Below are 22,057 nucleotides of genomic sequence, written 5' to 3'. Positions count from 1 at the left end.
AATTATTATTCAAAAACCTATTTAAGATTTCTCCCAAAAAATGTAATTTCGCTTCGAAAAAATATCGATTTATAAATATTCGTACTCATACAGGAGTTATAATTCTTGATTAAAAATGCAGTTGTTATCAGTTGACTTATATCAATACATATCTTTGCAGTAAATTCTGTGGATTTATGGAATAATTGAAGGTATGTTAAGTGAAAGAAAAAGAAACAAGTCATTAATATAAAATTGAAGTAATCTGTTGAACAATGAAACGGTCATTTCAGAAAACTTAAATCCTTGGTCTTAGTCCATAAGAAGTAGGTATGACGTGGAAAGCTCAAATGTGCAATTTAACATTGGTGATGGAGCTTTCCTAATGGGGCGGTGATAAATCTTGCAGGTTAGAAAATTATCCTACAGATATCATGGAGTGGGCAGATAATGGACGAAAACGTAGATATTTACCTGTAAACCTCACATCCCAGAAATTGCCGGAAATGAATGTGTAAAAACTATGCTAATCTCAGACGCAAGATATCATTAAATGATCTATAAGTGACAAACGTTTCAGTACTTAACACTCCGATGCAAAGAAAAGATTGCATGTTTTTGGTCCCCTTATACGATAACTTATTGGGTGATTAATAGGTATGATGCTTATTCTTTTTTTTATGAGTCGAATAAAAACCGGCATTCGTGGGGGCGGGGGCTTGGCCGGGTTGGGGTGAGACTCCCCAGGGGAAGAAACGCGCTCATTGACTTTTTGAGAAAGTTTTCCATCTAAGCAGTAGGCCAAAATGAAGAAGTTGATCTTTAAATGGAAAAAGGTTTATAATAAAAGGATCCCAGTTTGCATGATGACATATCTCATCAGGGAAATGATTGGTTAAAATTTTTGATTTGAATGAGAAACAAGGAGGTCTGAAACACAAAAATAGAAGAATAAAGTTAAGTTAAGTTACGTTGCTTTGACAGTGATGAATTAACTTAGGAGTGAATATCTTTTTTTCTCGACAATTAAGTTAATCAGGTCTATATTTGTCGTCAGTTACAATTTTCTTCAATTATGCAAGACTTACGGCGTCACCTAATTGTCTGAATCATGTAACCTAAAAGGACTGCAGATTTTACACTTCTGTTGGGTAAGCATCCTTTCCACATGGCAATGTGCTCTTTCATGCAAGAAACTATGCTCACTTGGTAAGAATTAGAAATATTTTACTTGCTTCTGGTGAATATAAAATCATTAGAAATTGAATTTTAAGTCAAGATGTAAACCTTACTTGGTAGCTGTTATTGTAAAAGGGTTTGGATGGGCGTTGGACTTTTGTATTGATTTCCACAAGAGCAAATGATGAAATCGATAGCATGATGTAGACATGAGAGATTGTTATCTATCAACATTTTTGTTTGCTGTCAAAGTAACATGCCGTTGTAACATACTAATTGGAAGTAGAAATGTTAAAACTAAAAAGTGGCGTACGTACATATTCACCATGGGATTGATGTACTACAGTATACAATGAGAGATGTTACAAAGTCCCGAATACACCATGTTATCTTTGACAGCCGTTTAAATCTTCACACATTACAGGGATGTTTCATGTTTCAAAAATAGCTAACCTTAATTATTCATAAAAAGTTTTAATTTTATTTTGCTAGTATTCAATATATTGTGGCTTAAAATTGTACTATTATTGACAAAGTTGTCATTTTTTTTATAAGCTCTTTGTTACCTTCGGAATGGCAAAATAACATCCCCTTTACACGTACAAAGAATTCCACAGGAAACTTGGAACAGGTGTTTCTCCTGTGGATCATGAAACAACACTATTGACTTGATTGAATAAATGAAAACCAAATGTAATGCTATATCATCAAGAAAAGAACCCCTTTCATACTTGAAAGTAAACATCTTTGTGTAGTATTTTGATAACATTTATGTCAACAAGTACGCAAAGAGTCATATTTTCATAGGCAGTAGATCTATATATGTACTATAAAAGACTGTATGAAACTTGTGTATTTACTTATACTTTTACCGCGTATACTTTTCCCTCTTTTCATATCGAACAAGAGTTTCGTTTCTTAATTTTACCTCCTTTGATAGATGGTTTTATACTTAAAAAGTTCACACTTGAACCCGGTTCGTTTGTTGTTCCACAATATTTTACTTACCAGTTAACATGCCACAGACCGGTCGAAAGCTTACTGTAGAGCTTCAAAACCGTCTAAGGAAAATGACAGAGTAAAACATAAAAAAACCCTGGTGTTTAAGTGTCATAATAAATTTTGATGTAGTTTTCCATAGCATATTGCGATCTCTTTGACTTATCAGTAACTCAATTGCGATCGATCAATGGACATTAGAAGACGCCGTACGTCCGCTCACTATTCCCCACTGTGATTGGTTTGAGAGCATTTCAGAGCACATTGCGTATTCTGCTAAATTAAACAGCGTAACTTTGTGGTTGCATGATAGAGATGACATCCGTCCCTTTATTCTGTTGGTATAAGAGTTTGAGGTCATTTGACTGTCGTGCATTCTCCGTTTCATTTCACTTGGAGAATATCTTTAATTTTGTCCCAAAAAAAGTGGCTCATTCTGTGGGGAATCTGCAATAAATATCGTGAGGAAGTAACAAACTAGATCAAAGGAAGAGCCTTTTTTACCTGCTGATAGTGGATTTTCGTTGCCAATTTACATTCTGATTGGTAAGTTTAATTTCTTCTTTGTTTCTTTCTTTTATGCTGTCCACTAGTGTTGCAGGTATATTAATATTCAAGGTTCAGTGATTGATAGTTTGTGCAATAATTAACATTTTTATATACCAGTGCCATCATTAAGACACATCACGAATCATTAATGGAAATTCTCGGGTAAAAATTATAAGTAAACATAAAAAGAGGACTGGCCTGTTTTTTTTACAAATTCAAGGCGTAGCACGCCAGTTATCTTAAGTTTCTATTTCGTTGTATAGTGGCTAAAAGATAAAAAAGTCTAGTGTTTGGATTACGCATTGCTTTGTACATATTATTATTATTCGAATACCCCTGTTACACAGCTTTTTTGATTGTTATTTGAATACTCCGTCACACAATTTTTACAGTTTTGTATTGTTATATGAATACTCAGTCACACATTTTTCAAATATTGTTTACTTCCATCGAGGCGATATGAGTTAAACTGAACTGTGTTAAACTGCACTGTGCTGAAATGAACTGTGATGTCTTCAATATTCATGATTTTTGTTATGTTTATTGACAAATTTGCATATTTCATAATGATCTTACTTTGTTATTCATTATTTGTTAAGAATGAAGAACAGAGGTTAACTGGTGTTTTAAAGGAGTATATAGCCCACCAGTTAGTGAAAACAACGATAATAACAACTTCGTACGACCCGATCGCATTGTACAGGCTCAGCATAAGCATACCATATGAATGTGGTTGAAGCTGATGCCACACGATTATGTTTGTTATGAAATAGTTTAAACCTTTACGGTGTTGGAAATCAGTATACTTGTATTAATACAATATATCAAACCAGAGCAAACTGATTCAGTTTACATTTCAGCGCGTAAGTCTATTTGCGCGACTGTACGACGTTTTGTGCAAAGGCGATTAACTACAAATTAAGGGAATCCTCCTAAGTTATCTTCTTTGAAAATGGTCCACCTCTTGTAGCATAAACATTTACACATCAATTATCTGTTAATACAGCTACCGCATTCTTGTGCAAACAACCAACAATCCCGATTTGTTTGTTTCACGTTCATGGACAAATTTTGTACAGTCAAAATATGTTATAATACAATGGTAAACAAAATAATGTTGCGTGAATGAAAACTTCGCGCATTCGACGCAACGTTTCCAGTTTACATCAGATATTTCATATAAAAGACCAGCTGATGACACAATTCGGCGCAAGAAGAATTGAAACAGTGTCACCATAGTAAGTGTGTGACATATTTCATGTACTATTCCAATGCATGCCAAGTTAACAAGTCCATAGAAATCGTTCCATCTCAACAGTCGTTTCGTGAAATTAAAACACCATTGAACCACAGAATTATTGCGATATGAAAGTAAACATTTAGTTAATACTTTAACATTGACACGTGATAAATACAGACTACAAAATACTGTATATGTCATGTGTCTACATTCTCTAGCTCCTCAAGATATACGCATTTATTCATGCTAAAATGTATGAAATGTTCCTTTAATGCAATTTATTTTCTATGATAACTAATTTCCACAGTTCAAACCTAAATGTTAATGGTAAACCTCTGTCTCTTCGATTAAGGATTAATTTAGGAAAAGGATCAATAAACGTTTGTTATCTTCAGTGCGATCAATTATTCAATCAATTTTCGAGATATTTGACATCATCATACATAGGCAACTGTTGGAACACAAATTGCGCGTTTGTAGTTAACTTGATATAATGTGGAGCAAATAGGAACGAGTAATTAGAAGTAAGTCACTCATATATTCATGATGATGATTTCGTGGAGTCAATAAAAAAAACTTCCAGCATTTAACCCTAAAACATCTGGAGTGTGGAGTGTTAGCTCAGTGGTTAACGCCGGTACCTTTCAATCATGAGGTCCCGAGTTCGAGTCACACCAAGAGTTGTGTATGTCGTCCAGTTTCAAAGTTGTTGATAATTGACAATTCATAATCATGGACGTTAAAAATGAATCTAAGAGACTGTCTTCGGTCAGCTTGCGGCTTTGATAAGCCAATGAGGCTTCTTCGCGAGTTGAGGATCTAAAATACATACATACATACATCTCTTGAGAATAAAGTTTTGGCTTATTGATGAGCTTATCAATCTCTGACAGTGTTAGACTTTGCATGGTTTCGTAACGTCATGAATTGTAAAAATTGTTGATATAATATACTGCAGCTAAAGTATAATAGTTATTGCAGCAATAAGTAAGTAACCGAGCATCCTCCTTTGTTTACCGATATTAGATCAAACTAACTGATATTTGGTTGATTGTATCACAGTAATGATAGCATTGTAACATGTTATTTTCCGCTATGGTAATATGCACGGAATCAATTGTGTGCGATATATGAAACACAGAAAGTAAAGCTTAATTTAGTACAGTACTAGACACGTATACTGGTCTTACATCTGATTACTTGTAAATTCTAACACCATAAATAGATTTGGTAACATCGATTTAATTTAAAGTTAGTGTTTCTATCCTTGAAACGTCTTTCCTTCTCCCAATAAGGTATGGAAACGTCGATTGACAATCACCATTTTGTATACCATAACTGTACTACATCCATATAGTGTAAATGGAAGTCATGATAATCAACGGTCTATAGTTTTCAGTTACATTTTACTGCGATTATTATATCACAATTTGAAAATATATTTACTGTTAGTAATGAGGTAAAACATTACCATATAGATAATGAACATTAATAACCCATCTTTTACTTATTCTCATGAGTAGGAAAGTAACATGATTTCAATACAAGTGTCACGTCATGACATGATGAACTCCCATAGATCTTTCTTCAATTAACTGAATTGTTGATGAAACAATTGATCGTGTACTGTTTAGTTGCTTAATGTTTCAGGTTTGTTCAATAAGCACACACAGAGTGTTGTTGTTTCCAATACCACGGTGCTACGCGCGCGCTGACATGGACTAAAAAAACTCATATGTATACACACGTTTCTTACAGAGAAATATGATATATGCGCACCGCGTTCTTTCATAGTTAGAATTTGTAATATGTTCCGGACAAAGGGATTTCCTTTAATTAAGTCGACTTTAGCACACTTGTTCTGAATTCGTATTTGAATATGTTTTCAGTACTAGAAATATGGGCATTTATATGATATCTCTGTAACATGAGACGAACATCTGCGTTATATGAGACAACCAGTATTTTTTTTTTATGTTAACTGGTTTACCTCTGGGAGTTTTTGTGTGTAGACTAAATGCTGCATTTGAATATTACCAGTATCGTCAGTTTGTAGGTGTCAGGGCAAATGTCAAAACAAATTGTTGATCTCCACACGTGGTGACGTATATTTTGTAGCAAAGACATACAAAACAAGGAATTACCTTCAATGTTCAGGAAACGATATCTCTCACAAGCCGTTAGCGATTCATCTTCTGTCACGGTAGTGGCATCTTGACGAGATGAGACATGCCATTTGGAACTAATTTAAGCGTATATAAATAAATCATGATTTAATATTCTATCATTTACGTGCGCCCTAGTAAGCAACACATGATCACATTATTTTCCATGTTTTGCCATACTTCTATTTTAAGATATCACTTACTCGTAATGCGGTCAATTTGTAAAGTTTTACAAGAAAAATTATCACGCTTTCACGCCATCATTACTTGATTTCCTGGGCGGGATGTGACTGGTCGATTAATTTTGCTCAAACTTTCACTTGTCAGCTTATATTAGGGTTTGCTGCTTGGTTAACTACAACCACGTTGCATAGATTTGACACATTTTTTTTATTGGGGTTGGAAGAAATTCTGAACATATGTCTCTCAAAATGATTACGACAGGTTTATAAGTAACGTTGCAATAACTAAGGTTTTCAACTAGTTTATGCATCGAATAAAAAAGGGGAAATTAATAGTACGAGTGGATATATCTCACTCGTTGAGTTGTGATATTTCAGGCGCCTATAGTCCATAACATGATTTAATTTGATTGATTTCAATACAATGTACGATCATTTCAGAGCTCCGCATCTTGTAGAAAAAAAGTACCACAAAACTCATTCAGATGAAAGAAATGGAAAAGTTATTTATAACCCATTCTTTTACGATGACAATGCTTTCTGAGGCTAAATGACACGACAATTATTTTGGTAAAAGTTAAAAAAAACGACTTTCTAATCCATGAAAAATTATTGGTGCCATCTGCGCCGCTGTCGTTTGAACATGCGCACTGTAATCATTCCACCTCACACCACAATGACTCTCGTGTTACGAAACTATGTATGTTGTCATTTTGCTGGCATTACTCGATTTCTTCTCAAATTTAATTTAGAAATATAATGAATAATGCGAGTAAAAGTAATTGCTCTGTATGACTTTGACGTACTTCTTTCCGAGAGAAGACACTCTCTTCAGTTATAATTTAATTAAAATTTAGCGCAAAGGGAAATTTCCAGCGAACTTGGAAGTTGCACACATTACAAGTGGTTGAATAAATAATAATAAACGAAAAAGGTAAAGAGAATTCTGCTATATCTTTCAAAAGCAGTTTGTCGTTTATTGACATTTTGGAGCCTTTTATTAACCACAGAATTCGACGTGTGTACTAAAGGATATATACATCCATCAGAAATATGAACAAGTATTACATATCAGATTTGAGTTATACAACTTGTAGGAGTTAAGGGTTATGAGCGCAATAACTATAAAATTAATTATCATAAAAAATATATAGTTAAAGGCAAAAGAACGTGAAAGAACGTTCGGTCAAGCAAAAATATTACACATGGGGAGACAACTGTCTGTAAAACTCGTTCTTTTGTACAATGCTGTCTTTGAAACTCCACCCGATTCTCATGGCATTGTCAGTTAAAACTGATAACGTTCACCCGATACACACACAGAAAACAGTAAATACTGTAAATCTTAAAGTTTTGTACCAAAGTAAAAACTAGATCGTGCTATAAATCAGTAGCATGTGCTATTAGGATTACAGTAAGAACTGACGATACGTGTAATTCCAACAAATGCAGTTGTTGAGATTTGTTGGGATTACACATATCCTCAGTTCTTACTGTAATCATAATAGCACATGCTACCGATTTATCAGATTTGTCAGCACGATCCAGTTTTTACTGTGGTACAAAGTTTTAAGATTTACAGTATAGTTGCCATTATCTCTGTGTGAATCGGCTGAAAGGTGAGTATACCCGTTAATCAGTCAAAACGGATGTATGTTATAATTTCTAAACATGTGTTACATTTAAGACCAGTTGCTACTGAGAAGGACATACAAACAGAAAATACTAAACACACAATCATATGCACAATGATATACTGAACTAACCAGACTACTCTAAAGGGTTCGCCAATAATTTTGTCCACATTTTAACAGAAAGCGGATGAAACTTTACTGCAACATGCTTTCAATCTGCATTTTGAATCATCTTTACAAGGGATACTGACTAGTCAAACATAGGGACAGCTGTCATTAGTCATTAGTTGAATCAGCCACTGAGTAATGAATTCGTGTGTTAGTACTTCTTCCACAGTAGCATCTGCTGACAGGTCTGACATGTGTTACGGTGTTATAACAGACTTCAGTTTAAACTTGTTAACGTTGTCTGTTATAAGCAGTTAAAACTGATCAAGCCATATACATATTGGACGCGGAAACTCAGATTAAACATGATACCATGTCAGTGCTTTTAGATGAACTCTAACAAGTGTATTGTGAAAATGTCAACAGCTTAGGCGCTTTTAATATTGATTATTAATACCAATCATGTTCTTTTTTCTATTTCGGCGGAAGGGAGGAGAAGGGTATTGGATTGGTTTTCACATAAAAACCTTTCTGCGTGATCCTGTTTCGTAACATGTGTATTCCAATATGATGACGTCACAGTGGCAAACGTTCTTTCGAAGTGTCAGTACGTCAGGTCACTATGGTTTCCACTTTAACCTCAGCAAATATTCATCATTCTGTTATTTTAATTAATTAAAATTGATTTTCCTTTCATTCAAGGAGAATCATCAGCGAATAATTATAATGACACTTTTCGTTTCCATCAATAGTCTCGGGAGGTTAGCATTGTTGATATACATTAGTATTAACCTAATAGCATATGACCACAATGAACATTAATTAAATAAACGAACATACGGTTTGACTACTTTCCATCTTTGAATGGCATTAGAAGAGAACGTTATAGTGACCTAAACAATGTAATGGAACTGCTGTAGAACCCGCTACACACAGAGAACACAGGTGCTACTGTAAATTTATAAGTTTTGTACCACAGCAAATACTGGATCGTGCTATAAATTGGTAGCATGTGCTATTAGGATTACAGTAAGAACTGATGATACAGTATGTGTAATTCCAACAAATCAAGTTGTTGGGCTATGTTGGGATTACACATATCCTCAGTTCTTACTGTAATCCTTATAGCACCTGCTACCGATTTATCAGATTTGTCAACACGATCCAGTTTTTACTGTGGTAAAAAACTTTAAGATTTACAGTAGTTACTGTAATCTCTGTGTGAATCGGCTGGCTGTAGACAAAAATGTGAGACATCAAGTCACATGTTGAAAGAAAGTTTATGAAACTTTACTGTAAGAATGAACGATGTTTTATACCACAGACTATAATTACTTGATTTTGGAATACTTATTAGATACGTATCATACTGTTTGGAGTACCCGAAACCCGAAAGATTATATGAACAAATGAACTGTTAACATTAGTAACAACCATTCAATTGCTGACAAGAACCTTTTGTATTGCTGGAACGTAAGCAGTTTGCTATACTTTTTATCAGAACATATGTTAGATCCCTCCGATAGATACACATTAGTGCAGCTATGAACTGTCACGATAAATACTAAAAAGTTATCACTCGTGTTGCGTGCAAATGTCTTCCAGTAAGATAACTGAAGAAACGTTTTGATATCCATATTACAATCGATGTCATAATCTGACAAAATTACTTCTTTTTTCAGACAGAAGAAAGACGTGTAATAAGATGAGAATTTACAATAAGTTTGTGCATGTATATACCTGTGAAGTTTTTATGATTTATCAGTTTGCAACTATCTTAAGATATTGTATCTCTAAAATATTTGGTTTTGAAATCAGTAGGAAAACACGGCATGTCTTGTAACACGATAATTTACATGTGCCACAAAGCACTAATAGTCGATATAAGCACGTAAGCATTTTACGAACAGCCTCGTTAGAAACATGCTTGCTGTCATACAAAGTATTGCAATCATATACACGTTAGAATCTACATTTACATATATACTGAATATGATTTGTCGTGATATATTGACGAAACATTGGTTCATGTGTGAGATAATATAAACAGATTCCTTCCCCTCAAAATTAGACTCGTCAACAAGGCTAGGTACACGTTACTACGTATATAAAATCAATAGGAACATTGTGTCACATCTGGTAAAAATATTAACAATGAATATGCATATAAATATAGTTTTGTGCATATATTACTTAGGGGTTTGGACGGATTCTAATTTGTCTTTCGAAAAGCACACTGGTTAGAAGTTGCAAGAAAGCTATGTACACGTTACATCGTTATTAGTTCCATACCTACTCATTTGAAGTAAAGTGTGTTTGATACAGATTTTGCCATCATTAGTTATATCGCAATTACATTAGTGTAAATAGCCTGTTATATAGGTAATCCAATTCAACCCTCGTTAAATTAAAAAGGGTTCAAAACTTCTCTACCAAACTACTATTTAATAATAAGAAGTACGATAAAAGTACACCTTGTCTCAGGGATCTCCACTGGCTTCCCCCGTTAAGTACAGAATATTATTCGTTTACTCTACGTATGTATTGTGTTAAATGTCATGCACCTAATGTTTTAATCGTGGGTGACTTTAGAGTTGGGGAATCATCAGTGTATAGTTTAACTGTAGGTTATAGGTCGTCCTCTGGTTCTACTTCCTTTGTCGTGCCTTTAAATAATAGTTCACTGTTTGGGGATGGAGCTTTTCTAGTTGCTGAGGCCACAGGAATGGAATACACTACAAACTAAGGTTCAAAACACCTATATTTGCTACGTGTTTAAAAAGAATTTAAAGACAAATATGTTCTCTGCCACCTTTTAAAGTGTAATTTTCCGTGGTGTTAGGTTGTAAAGCGCCACCGGATACTACTTTGTTCTGTATAAGATAGCGCCATATAAATTGTGTGTAATACTAATAAGAATAATTATAATAATAATAATAATTATAATAATAAAATCTCCTAATTCCACACAAAAAATATCTTCATCAAGGACGTAACAAATGAATCGATGGAAAGACCTTGGCATTGATCTTTTGGTAGAACCAATACCTTTTCAATTCTTTTCTTAATCGAATATTCTCTTCGTTGAATAGCAAATATACACTATGCAGAAGGTTACACACGCATTGTTTAATGGATGTTGACTGCTAATTGTCTCAGTCCGCAATATTTTAAGGCCTAGAGTGGAAATATTCGTACTATTTTTGGGCACACAAATTAAGTGTAATTATGATCACTCTGCCTAGATAATTTCAGGTTTGGGAGGTTACTTTATTGGGTACACTTTAGAGATGAGAGAAAGACATTATAATTGTTATTATTATTATTAAAATAGGAGCTTTAACAGGTATTATTACGTTTTATTGTACGATAACTTTGAAGACGTCTTACAGTACGTGACGTCATACTCTCGCAAAATAAGGCTGTTTTGTAGAATAGTTTGCGTCAGAGACAATCTCATCACTCTACCTACATAATTTGGGGAGGTTACCATATCGGTACACTTTAGAAATGAGAAAAGAACATCATAATTTTTTTTCATAAACCAATGCAACTTAATAATAAAGATTAGCTATAACGTTCAAGTTCAAAACAAATATACATGCATAGCTCATAATCCTTATCACTGTAGGATAAGATCCCTTTTTTAAATGATGAAGATTTCTTAGCGTCTTCTACTTCCAACTGAATGTCAAGTGGCATTGCCTGCTGGGCAATTGTTTCTGCTAATATCACAAAAACATTCTTGTTTCTTAGCAACCTAACAGCCTGAAGTCACTTGTCTGTTCTCTGTTTTTACCTGCTTTACTGCATAGAGGAGAATTATTTCGATATCAAAAGGTCTTTGCGTTCAAGCTATTCTCCTTTTCGTTCTGAAAAGACTCTTCGTAGGTCACAGTTCCTATAGGGAATCAAACAAGTGCTAAAAAACTACCTGATAAATTTACTGCAAACAGTACGCGAACAATGAAAATGTTATGAGTGGATTTTATAAGAAGTATTTGTAATAGGTAACAAACCTTATATGTGAACAGAACTTAATAAACATGTAGTACTTTTGTTACGGTTCAGTATACGTTGAGCATATGTAGAACAAAATATGCCAAAATGCAATGGACGGTTTGGTATCTTGAATGCTATAAACAACCAGCCGATTCACACAAAGTTTACAGTAATTACTGTAAATCTTAAAACTTTGTACCACAGTAAATACTGGATTGTGCTGACATGTCTGATAATTTTGTAGCATGTGCTATTAGTTTAACAGTAAGAACTGAGGATGTAGGTAGTCCCAGCATATGAATCAAACTGGATTAGTAGGGTTTATACATATCCCCAGTTCTTAGTGTAATCCTAATAGCACATGCTACCGATTTCTAGCACGACCCAGCTTTTATTTTGGTAAAAAAAAGGTTAAGATTTACAGTAGTAACTGTGTTCTGTGAGTATATTGGGTGAAACAACAACATCCAAAAAGGCGATGAAATTGCAAAAATGACCAAAATGTGCGTACCGAAAGTGCACTGGATATATCGTATGGTTGTACCTTGTCCAATTATTCTACGTGACCGTTGCTTTGTACCGCGCGACCGTCAAAGATTTTCAAATTCTTTTAACTCCAAAGTAGAATAACCCCTTTCCGTCACAACTGAATATAATGTTTAATATAAGATTACTGATTTGGAAACTAACGTAATTGGTTGTGCCATAACTCAATATCGATGATTACAAAGTGACCTGTGCCGTGACTTGAATTTCATTGCTTCATTTAACTACAGGAGCAGGAAATGTAAGTAAACAATATTAGGTCATTCGATAGATTACGTTTAAATTGACAAGCAATTGACAGGTCAAACTGTGTACGAATGGTTGTACCCTGCATTTCGAGTGTAGTATTCTGGACAAATCATATATTATTTACACGCAATTGGACAACCCGTCACTCGAAGATTTTCTGCGTAGATTTAAACCAGTTTGCTGTGCCAAATCACGATCATCATCATCGTCATCGTCATCGTCATCATCGTCGTCGTCGTCGTCATCGTCGTCATCGTCATCGTCGTCATCGTAGTCGTCATCGTCGTCATCATCGTCATCATCGTCATCATCGTCATCATCGTCATCGTCGTCATCGTCGTCATCATCGTCATTGTCGTCATCATCGTCATCATCGTCATCATCGTCATCATCGTCATCATCGTCATCATCGTCATCATCGTCATCATCGTCATCATCGTCATCATCGTCATCATCATCATCATCGTCATCATCATCATCATCATCATCATCATCATCATCATCATCATCATCATCATCATCATCATCATCATCATCATCATCATCATCATCAGCATCATCAGCATCATCATCATCACTACCACCACTACTACCACACCTCCGCAATCATCATTACCATCCTCATCATCATCATTATCCTCATCATCATTATTATCACTACCACCACCATCATCACCACCACCACCACAATCATCATTATGATCATCATCATTATCATAATCATCATCATTACCACCACCACCAGCAACACTACCACCATCATCATCATCACCATCATTACTACCACTACCACCACCACCTCCGCAATCATCATCATAATTATCATCGTCATCAGCATCATTATTATCACTACCACCACCATCATCATTACCACCACTACCACAACCACCACCACCTCGACAATCATCATCATCATTACCTGTTAAGTTAAATGAAGATAATGTCTTATATCCAACAAAGATTGCTTTCATAAATTAATACCTTACATTGTCGTGCTTATCTTGTTATTCCAAACACAATTGAATTGCCTGTAATAGCAACTTATTTACTGGACATGCACCAAGTACAAAGACAAATTTAAGATTGATTATTCGTATTTGTACACTTTCCTGTGTAGAGCAAAGTGCAATCGGAATGCGTTACCATTTCTCTACCTGATGTCTATATTTCTCCAGTATTATCTTCTATATTTTTATGCCCCTGAGCCAGATCTCAATTGATCACTTTGTCCGTATCTTTACGACAAAACGTATGATGTCCTTCTCATCGATGCAGTCAACAATGTCTTTCGTTTTAAAGGATAAAAAAACAAAAAATCAATTTTAATATTCGATTTTGTCACATTAAAACTCCAAGGCTAAGTTAATATTTTGAAGGAGATTCGTGTCGAAAAGTGTTCATTGAAAAAAATGATAACTTTGTTACACCCCAGGCTAGCTGAGACCCAAGATCGATGGATGCAATATGTCCACTTAGTTTTGAGCTACGTGGTATATAGTTTTTTATCCTTAGAAACCCAACATCACAACTCATCCCGAGGCTGGCAGGGTTTCGGTCATTTTCTTTTAGCATGTTTTCTATGACAGAAGTTTAACTGTCTGACATGAGATCCCATTGGATGATCGGTATAGACTTTATGGAAGATATACACACAAAATTTAATATGATAAAAGGATCATGCAAGACAGTATCTATATAAGTAATCTTTTTGTGAAACATTGTGTATTAAATTAATATTAACATTCACCATTGTTTTCCCTTGTTCGCTTTCTATGAAAATGCGAAACGTGGAATGTCACGCTGTGGCTCAATAATCAGGAACAGTCACAGAATTATTCCTTTGCGTATACTGACTCAGGAAAGGGATTTTAAGCAGTACACGAAACTAGTTTTGATAATGGTGGCTGTCACGGCTTAGTAACATATCTGTTTATCTCTAGGGCCTCGTGAAATGAGTCCCTGCATTATAATATATTATATCCAATTACGTGAGATTTCACTTTATATATGGGCACAGGAAGTAAAATTTCTGCAATTTCATCTAGATCGACAAAAGCAGCAAATCAAATATAATAATGGTACTGCTGATGAAAATGATTTTATCTTCATGAAAATGTGATATTTTTTTGGCGTGCAAAAGCATTTTGCAATGCCTTTAAAGTGGTGAATTTTTATGCAAAAATTGTTGCTTATAGAACGGACTTGACATTTCTAATGTATCATACAGTCAATTGTGTAGATTACGTAGCTTAACCGCGTATACTGCTTTGTTGTTGGAGAGCACGCAACATTAAAATCATTTCAAAGCACTTTCACAGTTCCAGATCATATAATTTTACAAATCGACATGGGATTCATTGGAAAACAAACAGTAAATAACAGCTGGACTTAATCCCTGACGTCATCAATATGGAATTTCAGGCGCATTGCGTAATCAATGGCGGCTTACTGTGCATTGTGGTGAGGCGAGCGTATTCATTCAAACAGGAAGCGGTTAACTTAAAAATCGAATATTCGAGAGTTTTGAGGTTACTGAATAATATGAATTGTCTTCGATCCCTGCCTTCGTTATTCCTTAAAGTGGTTAAAGGTTTGAAGGTCACAAAGTCAATTAAGCTGTATTGAATATTCAAGATCATGTATTCCCACTGCGTAATATATGTTAGTTGCCGTCTTGGGACCCATTTGCGAAAGTGAATAATGTCATTTTTCGAATGGCATGGACCGTTGACATTATGTAAGCGACGTTACACAAACAAAAAAACGCAATATTATCTGGCCATTGTCAACAAAACATATATCAGAGACGATAATATTTGAACACGAATCTTTTCCGTATCTTTTTCGATAATAATACTCATTTTAGAAATTGATAAAGATAATAAGTTTACTTAATAAGTCTTAAATAAAGATAGAATTGCCCAAAACTTCCATGACTGTCCTTTGCACTGCTGATAAGTTTGAAGAAAAGTTCCACAAATCATACTGTAATGAAACTTAACATTTTACTATCCAACAGACTTTGGTATATTTTTGGGCATGCAATTAGTAGACGTGCAAAAGTGAAAGATATGTTTGATTGGAAGCACAATGCGATGCATGCCAGTGTTACAGTCTTTTTAATTAAATTAATAACTTTAGTTGGGTAACAAGCATTCAAAGTTTTATAGAGCGCCATTATACCAGCGGTACAAATGTACGTGATCTGTACTGTTCACGGATCTCTTCCATCCGATACTCATAGCTATAACAGTAACTACTGTTCATGTTCCACAACCGTGCATCAGTAACTACTGCGCTGTTTTCGTAACACGGTAACATGTTTTACAGGTTGCACAGTAATGACTGCCAAGCTGTTACACGGTTCACATGTAAATGTAAATGCTGGTAAACTATTACTATATTAAGGCCTAATTAAGACGTGGAACTACCCTTAATTCTAATCTAGGTTCCCCTCCCCCACCTTAGGTCCCATTTTGTGTATCTGTTTTGTATCTATTTGAGACTTGCACACACTCACCTGTCCGTGAAGAATATTTCGATCAAATGGATTTACTAATACGATTAGGGAAAAGTTAAGCTACCATCTGAATCTCGCATGCAGTATAAAATAACCGCCGCAGGGTGTCGGCTACGTATTGTGCCAGAGCCGACCATGCACTCCTAATTGTACGACTAGGGAGTAGTATTCGTTACCCAGCCGCTGCATTTTCACTTTTCGGACTCGTAGTTCAACGTGTAACAGCTTTGCAGTAATTACTGTGCCACCTGTAACACATGTTACCGTGTTGCGAGAGCAGCGCAGTAGTTACTGATGCACGGTTGTGGAACATGAACAGTAGTTACTGTACTAACTATGAGTATCGGGCGTCTCTTTATCAAAGAAACACGATCACTTGTACAGTTTGGCTGAACTATAAAATAAAATTGATGTATAAAACACAAGTTAAAGTGCTCAAAACAATTTGTTTGACTTGAAACTTCCCAAATATGTTTCAACAGATCTCTGCTTTAATCACTACGAACGAAATTGTATTTTACTGCAAGCGATGAGCTCACTTTATAAGCTACATTCAAAGACGTGCAACTTCTCAGGTTTCAAGGAATTATACATTGATATGACAGAGCCCTCTATTGATTACCAGCGTTGCCGGAGAACCCGATTGGTGACTAATCTCTTATCCTTCATATTTGAAGACACACGCTGTCGTGATCAATATAGATATACCTTCCAATTGGAATGTAATACGCATGCGCAAGTTTCTAGGCAACTTTTTGTTCAAGAACTAATAGTTTTTCGATGAAGTTATACGTAAAACAAATCCATTAAGATAAACACCAACTATGCATTTAAGGTTATATGTACAGTACCAAAGATCCATCTTATCAATCATTGGGCGATGCAAGTTATTGCTATGGAGTGTCACATGTCACATCTCTCCAGATAACATACTTAGGAAATAGTTCTACTCAATAGCGTACAAATTTAATTTATACAATTTCCTTCCATACATGAATAAACTAGTATAATAATTATTCACGCCTCAGAACAATTGTCGCCACTTGGCTTAAACGAAATCATAAAGATAATTGCAATGGCGTCTTGTGAGCAGTGTTATCATTACAAAAACAACGATAACAGACCAAAACCTTGAAGAAACCAATATTGAACATACAGAGCAATGATGCGACCTGAAATTACAAAATTCTATGCATCTGTTACATTTGTGACATCTTTTTATGTTTGAATTCGATGTGACCGACAGTTAGAACAAATTGATGATGCTGATGCGCATATCCCGGTGTGTAGTTATTAAGAGGATGTTCCTATTACAAGCAATGTAAAACGTACATTAGAAAGAACAAATATTCTACACTTAGCTTAAAATAAGCCATCCCAGTATGTTGCCTCTAGTTCAAGATGTGGTTGATTTAATATAACCTTTTTTAACTGACTAAACACTCGATTTCTTCCCTGGAATGAATCACAGTAGGTGGTGTCTGAGTGTCAGAGGTTTTACTTTCCTAATCAAGCTTCTTGTTGATTTATCATTGAAATGCGATACATTTGGAATGCTTGCTGAGCTGTTAATGTTCTCTGTATTTAGTATATATATATATATATATATATATATATATATATATATATATATATATATATATATATAAATGAAAATCGTAATGAGTTGGAAAATCAAGAACAGTGAAAAAACTTTCAGCCTCCACCGGGATTCGAACCACGGGCCTCCCGCTCTGTACGCGGACACCCTAACCACTAGGCTATGGACGCTGATTGTATGTCCAGAGGTTCGAAACCGGTAAGGAAGATCGTAATTCCACTGTAGGCGTTTGTCACCTATATCGAACAACACTAGTTCTGTTTTTGGTGACATATTTTGCCCTACTCTAGAGATCAAACATGATGCTATCCAACTCGAAAATCATTTGTGATTCCTAAAGCCGGATCTCGAAAGAGATACTTTGAACAGACTTTATGTTAATGCAATGGAGGTAAACGACAAAGGCAAATGAATATATATAAATGAAAATCGTAATGAGTTGGAAAATCAAGAACAGTGAAAAAACTTTCAGCCTCCACCAGGATTCGAACCACGGGCCTCCCGCTCTGTACGCGGACACCCTAACCACTAGGCTATGGACGCTGATTGTATGTCCAGATATATATATATATATATATATATATATATATATATACATATACATATACATATACATATCTATATCTATATCTTTATCTATATCTATATCTATATCTTTATCTATGTTATGTTTATATCTGTATCTATATCTATATAATGTTTATATCTATATCTATATTATGTTTACGTCTTTTACTTGTCGCGTATATTTAGAACGACCTTTAACTACACAATATATAACTGGTATTCCTTGTGTAAAAGGTATGGTTAAAATTTGGATTGTTTGTATAGCAAATACAAGCAACATTATTAATTCCTAAAAGTTATGACATAGCACCAGACATGTCATATTAAGTTGAATGATCGAATAACAAACGATATCGTCAAGGGTTGCTTGCTTCTCAATTTCAAATCGCCGTTGGGTGTTATTGTATCATTAAACACAGAAGTCAAATCCTTCTGCAAATGCTAGAACAGTTTTATTTGACAACGATATGCTATTAAAAATACCACGATAATAAATATAATGTATATGTTGATCTTATAGATATATTAGCTGAACACTTTTATTTTTTAGCGGAGTGTGAAGTTAACATAGCAGAAAAGAAGTGCAACTAAACATATGGTATCCGACACTCCTTGAGTGACATATCTTATGCATTGAAGATACTGAAGGATTTTGTTTACAAATTTCACTGGTGATACATTTAGTGTCCCCAAAGTATCCCTTAGAAATTATAAATATTAAATCAGTGTTTACAAGTAATGATACCATTTTGAAACGGGGAGAAAAGAGGTATAAAAACTATATACGATCCCTAACTTGAAATTAAAAACAGTACCATAATAACAAATTTAATGTCATCGCTTACTTTAGTGGCCTAATCATCCGGCAGTGACAATGAAACTTCATCGATCTGAGTACTTAATTAATTTATTAAATTACTTAATTAATTGATAATCTTCTTCCAGTAACCATGAATATTTTTTAACGTGCATGGGATAGAAATTTATAGTCCTAATGTAACCTTCGTGAGTTAAATCTCTTAGTCTTAAGACTGACAATAATATTACTAAATTTAACTTGAGATTTTCTAATTATTCATTATTCCTCTAGAGGACTGGCAGATATGGCAAATGAGCTTCTTGGGGGTTGGGGTGGGGTGACAGTTAATGAAAGGCTCAGAGAACAAATAGAGAATAAAATGATTGAACATAGAAGTAAAACGTAATATGCAGAGGCGTTACAGGGGCAACAAAAGAAACTCAAATTTGAATTAATCGATATAATTTACCAAGTACCGCATGTGCCGTTAACCTCAAGCACACATTTCCTGCTTGAATATACGCCTATAAGTTACCTATATAGTTCCCGCGCAATATTTAGCACGAATATGTTTGCATATTGTCTCCTCGAAATAATATATCATATTGCCTTCATTCACAAAATTTTGTTTACGTGCTATCAACAGTAAGGATCCTTGCCCATGACCATCCCTTAACGAAACTTTCGCTTTATTCTATGCGGATCGACGAGAATTTTTAAACGCCCTTGTCCTGAAGTAGAACTCAAGTGGAAGCCAAACTTAGAAAAATGCGTTTGGTCTAGCTCCTTGAACCTGTTTAAAAGTTAGTGGCCCGTGGCGTGATTTTCTTAATATACATCGAAAATGCTGAGAAACCAGAAGAAAATACGTAATCTCACATTTGAATGGCGGTGTATACAAAGCGCATGCATGTGTATATATGCGGCGAATGAATTGCAAATATACGGAAGGATTTTTTTTATATAGCCTTATAGTGATTCGTCTTTTTCTTTCTTTCTTTTTTCCCTGTATTTCTTCTGGTTTTCTCCCCTTTTTGACATTATTAATAAATATAACCAAACAGAGGATAAACTACAAAGATCATGCATATAACATTGATGAATACATCATTTTTATAATCCCGCTATGATCTTGACATGCACCCGATACACACAGAGAACACAGTTACTACTGTAAAACTTAAAGTTTTGTACGAAAGTAAAAGCTGGATCGTGCTTAAATCGGTAGTATGTGCTAATAGGATTACAGTAAGAACTGAGGATATGTGTAATTCCAACAAATCCAGTTGTTATGATTTGTTGGGATTACACATATCCTCAGTTCTTACTTTAAACCTAATAGCTGATTCTACCGATTTATCAGATTTGTCAGCACAATCCAGTTTTTACTGTGGTACAAAACAACATTTACAATAGTTACTGTAATCTCTGTGTGAATCGGCTGATTTGAGAACCTTCTTCCCTCACGTACATGCACATGTTAGGAGTTCTGAGTTTTGTAAATGAATCGGATTTATTCACTCAAACAAAGAACATTCAAACCAGGGTGGGAATTTGGCAAAAAAAGTTGGTAAGCATTTTCTCATTTCTTGATGAAATGTGCTTACCAACATGAGCCAAGAGTTCTCAGTTTGTAAGCACAATTCATGAATCGGTAAGCACAGCACAATGACCTGAAAAATGAACAACTATCAAGTCGTGTTGTTTATAATACAATATGCGACCAATAAAATGAAGGCAAGTACAACCATACCAGCACATCCTGTGATCTAGTATCCAGTCAGAGCCACATAGAGGGTGATGCAGATGCACATTGTTTGCTACGGCAAATTCGGCAATTGAAGTTGGAATAATTTGCGATGCATACACAGTTAGTCGTAGGTATGTGGCAGTCCAGGCACGATCGCTGAGCTAGCAGCCAGCTGTGTGCGGCCTGCTCGTTGGTGCTAGCTTTTTGCTAGCTGCGCGACAAATTAATCCTCCGTAACTTAGAAGCAGATTGCAGATAAGCCTACTACAGTCCGATGCAGTCACTTACGGTCAGAATTTTTGGTCCGCTCATTACAAGGGTGTTTAGTACTAGGCCCATTTGATTTTCTTATTTTGGTAAGCCATATTTTCATTCCAGTACGCTAGCGTACCGGCGTACCGTAAAATTCCCACCCTGATTCAAACATAACATAATGATTAGGAGAAACAGCTGTAATGAAACATAAATGCTTTCTTTCTTATAACCATAGCAAACGTCTTTATCTTTTCAAACTCTGTCTTTCGTCAGTGAAATCATGTTTTCATATATTGCTTTTTGACACATTAGATATACTAGAGAATTACAAACTTGAATTCCAAATTATGTGAACTATGTAAGTGAAATCGAATGAAAGTTACATAGTTTTCTTGAACTGTTTTCAATGTATTTAGAGAGTGAAAATGAGCTCTCTCTTTAGAACATATGTAACAATCTATGGTTTTGGTTTTGTTAACAGCAACAGAGAGAGAGAGGGAGAAAAAGCGATAAAAGAAACAAGTTTGTTACCAACATGAAGGTGGCCGCTTAATACCATTTCCGATCAGATCTCACCTCGTCTTCGATGAATAAAGATAAATCATTAAACATTGTTTTCGTCGCTAATGAAACGATCCGGCAATAATTCTGTCTACCTAATGCAAACTGACATCACTAAATGATGTATCTGTCTTCATTTACAATCGATGAAACTCATTGCTTTTGGGGTTCCG

General features: G+C 35.0%; 1 protein-coding gene and 1 long non-coding RNA gene across 2 annotated transcripts in view; one reads left to right on the top strand and one right to left on the bottom strand.

The window, feature by feature from the left end:
- Positions 1-22,057, bottom strand: part of LOC139969646 (uncharacterized) — a 335,050-nt gene that overhangs the window by 136,017 nt on the left and 176,976 nt on the right. The window lies entirely within an intron of this gene.
- The window catches only part of LOC139969643 (uncharacterized), a 60,183-nt gene continuing 40,599 nt past the window's right edge, over positions 2,474-22,057 (top strand). The window contains exon 1 of the mRNA XM_071974778.1: positions 2,474-2,703. The gene's annotated coding sequence lies outside the window, so the exon portion shown is untranslated. The remainder of the gene's footprint in view (positions 2,704-22,057) is intronic.

This window comes from Apostichopus japonicus, chromosome 7 (genome assembly GCF_037975245.1).
Source record: "Apostichopus japonicus isolate 1M-3 chromosome 7, ASM3797524v1, whole genome shotgun sequence".
NCBI classification, from domain to species: domain Eukaryota; kingdom Metazoa; phylum Echinodermata; class Holothuroidea; order Aspidochirotida; family Stichopodidae; genus Apostichopus; species Apostichopus japonicus.
The sequence above is the reverse complement of the archived record's forward strand: the minus strand, read 5'-3'. Positions and strand labels throughout refer to the sequence as shown.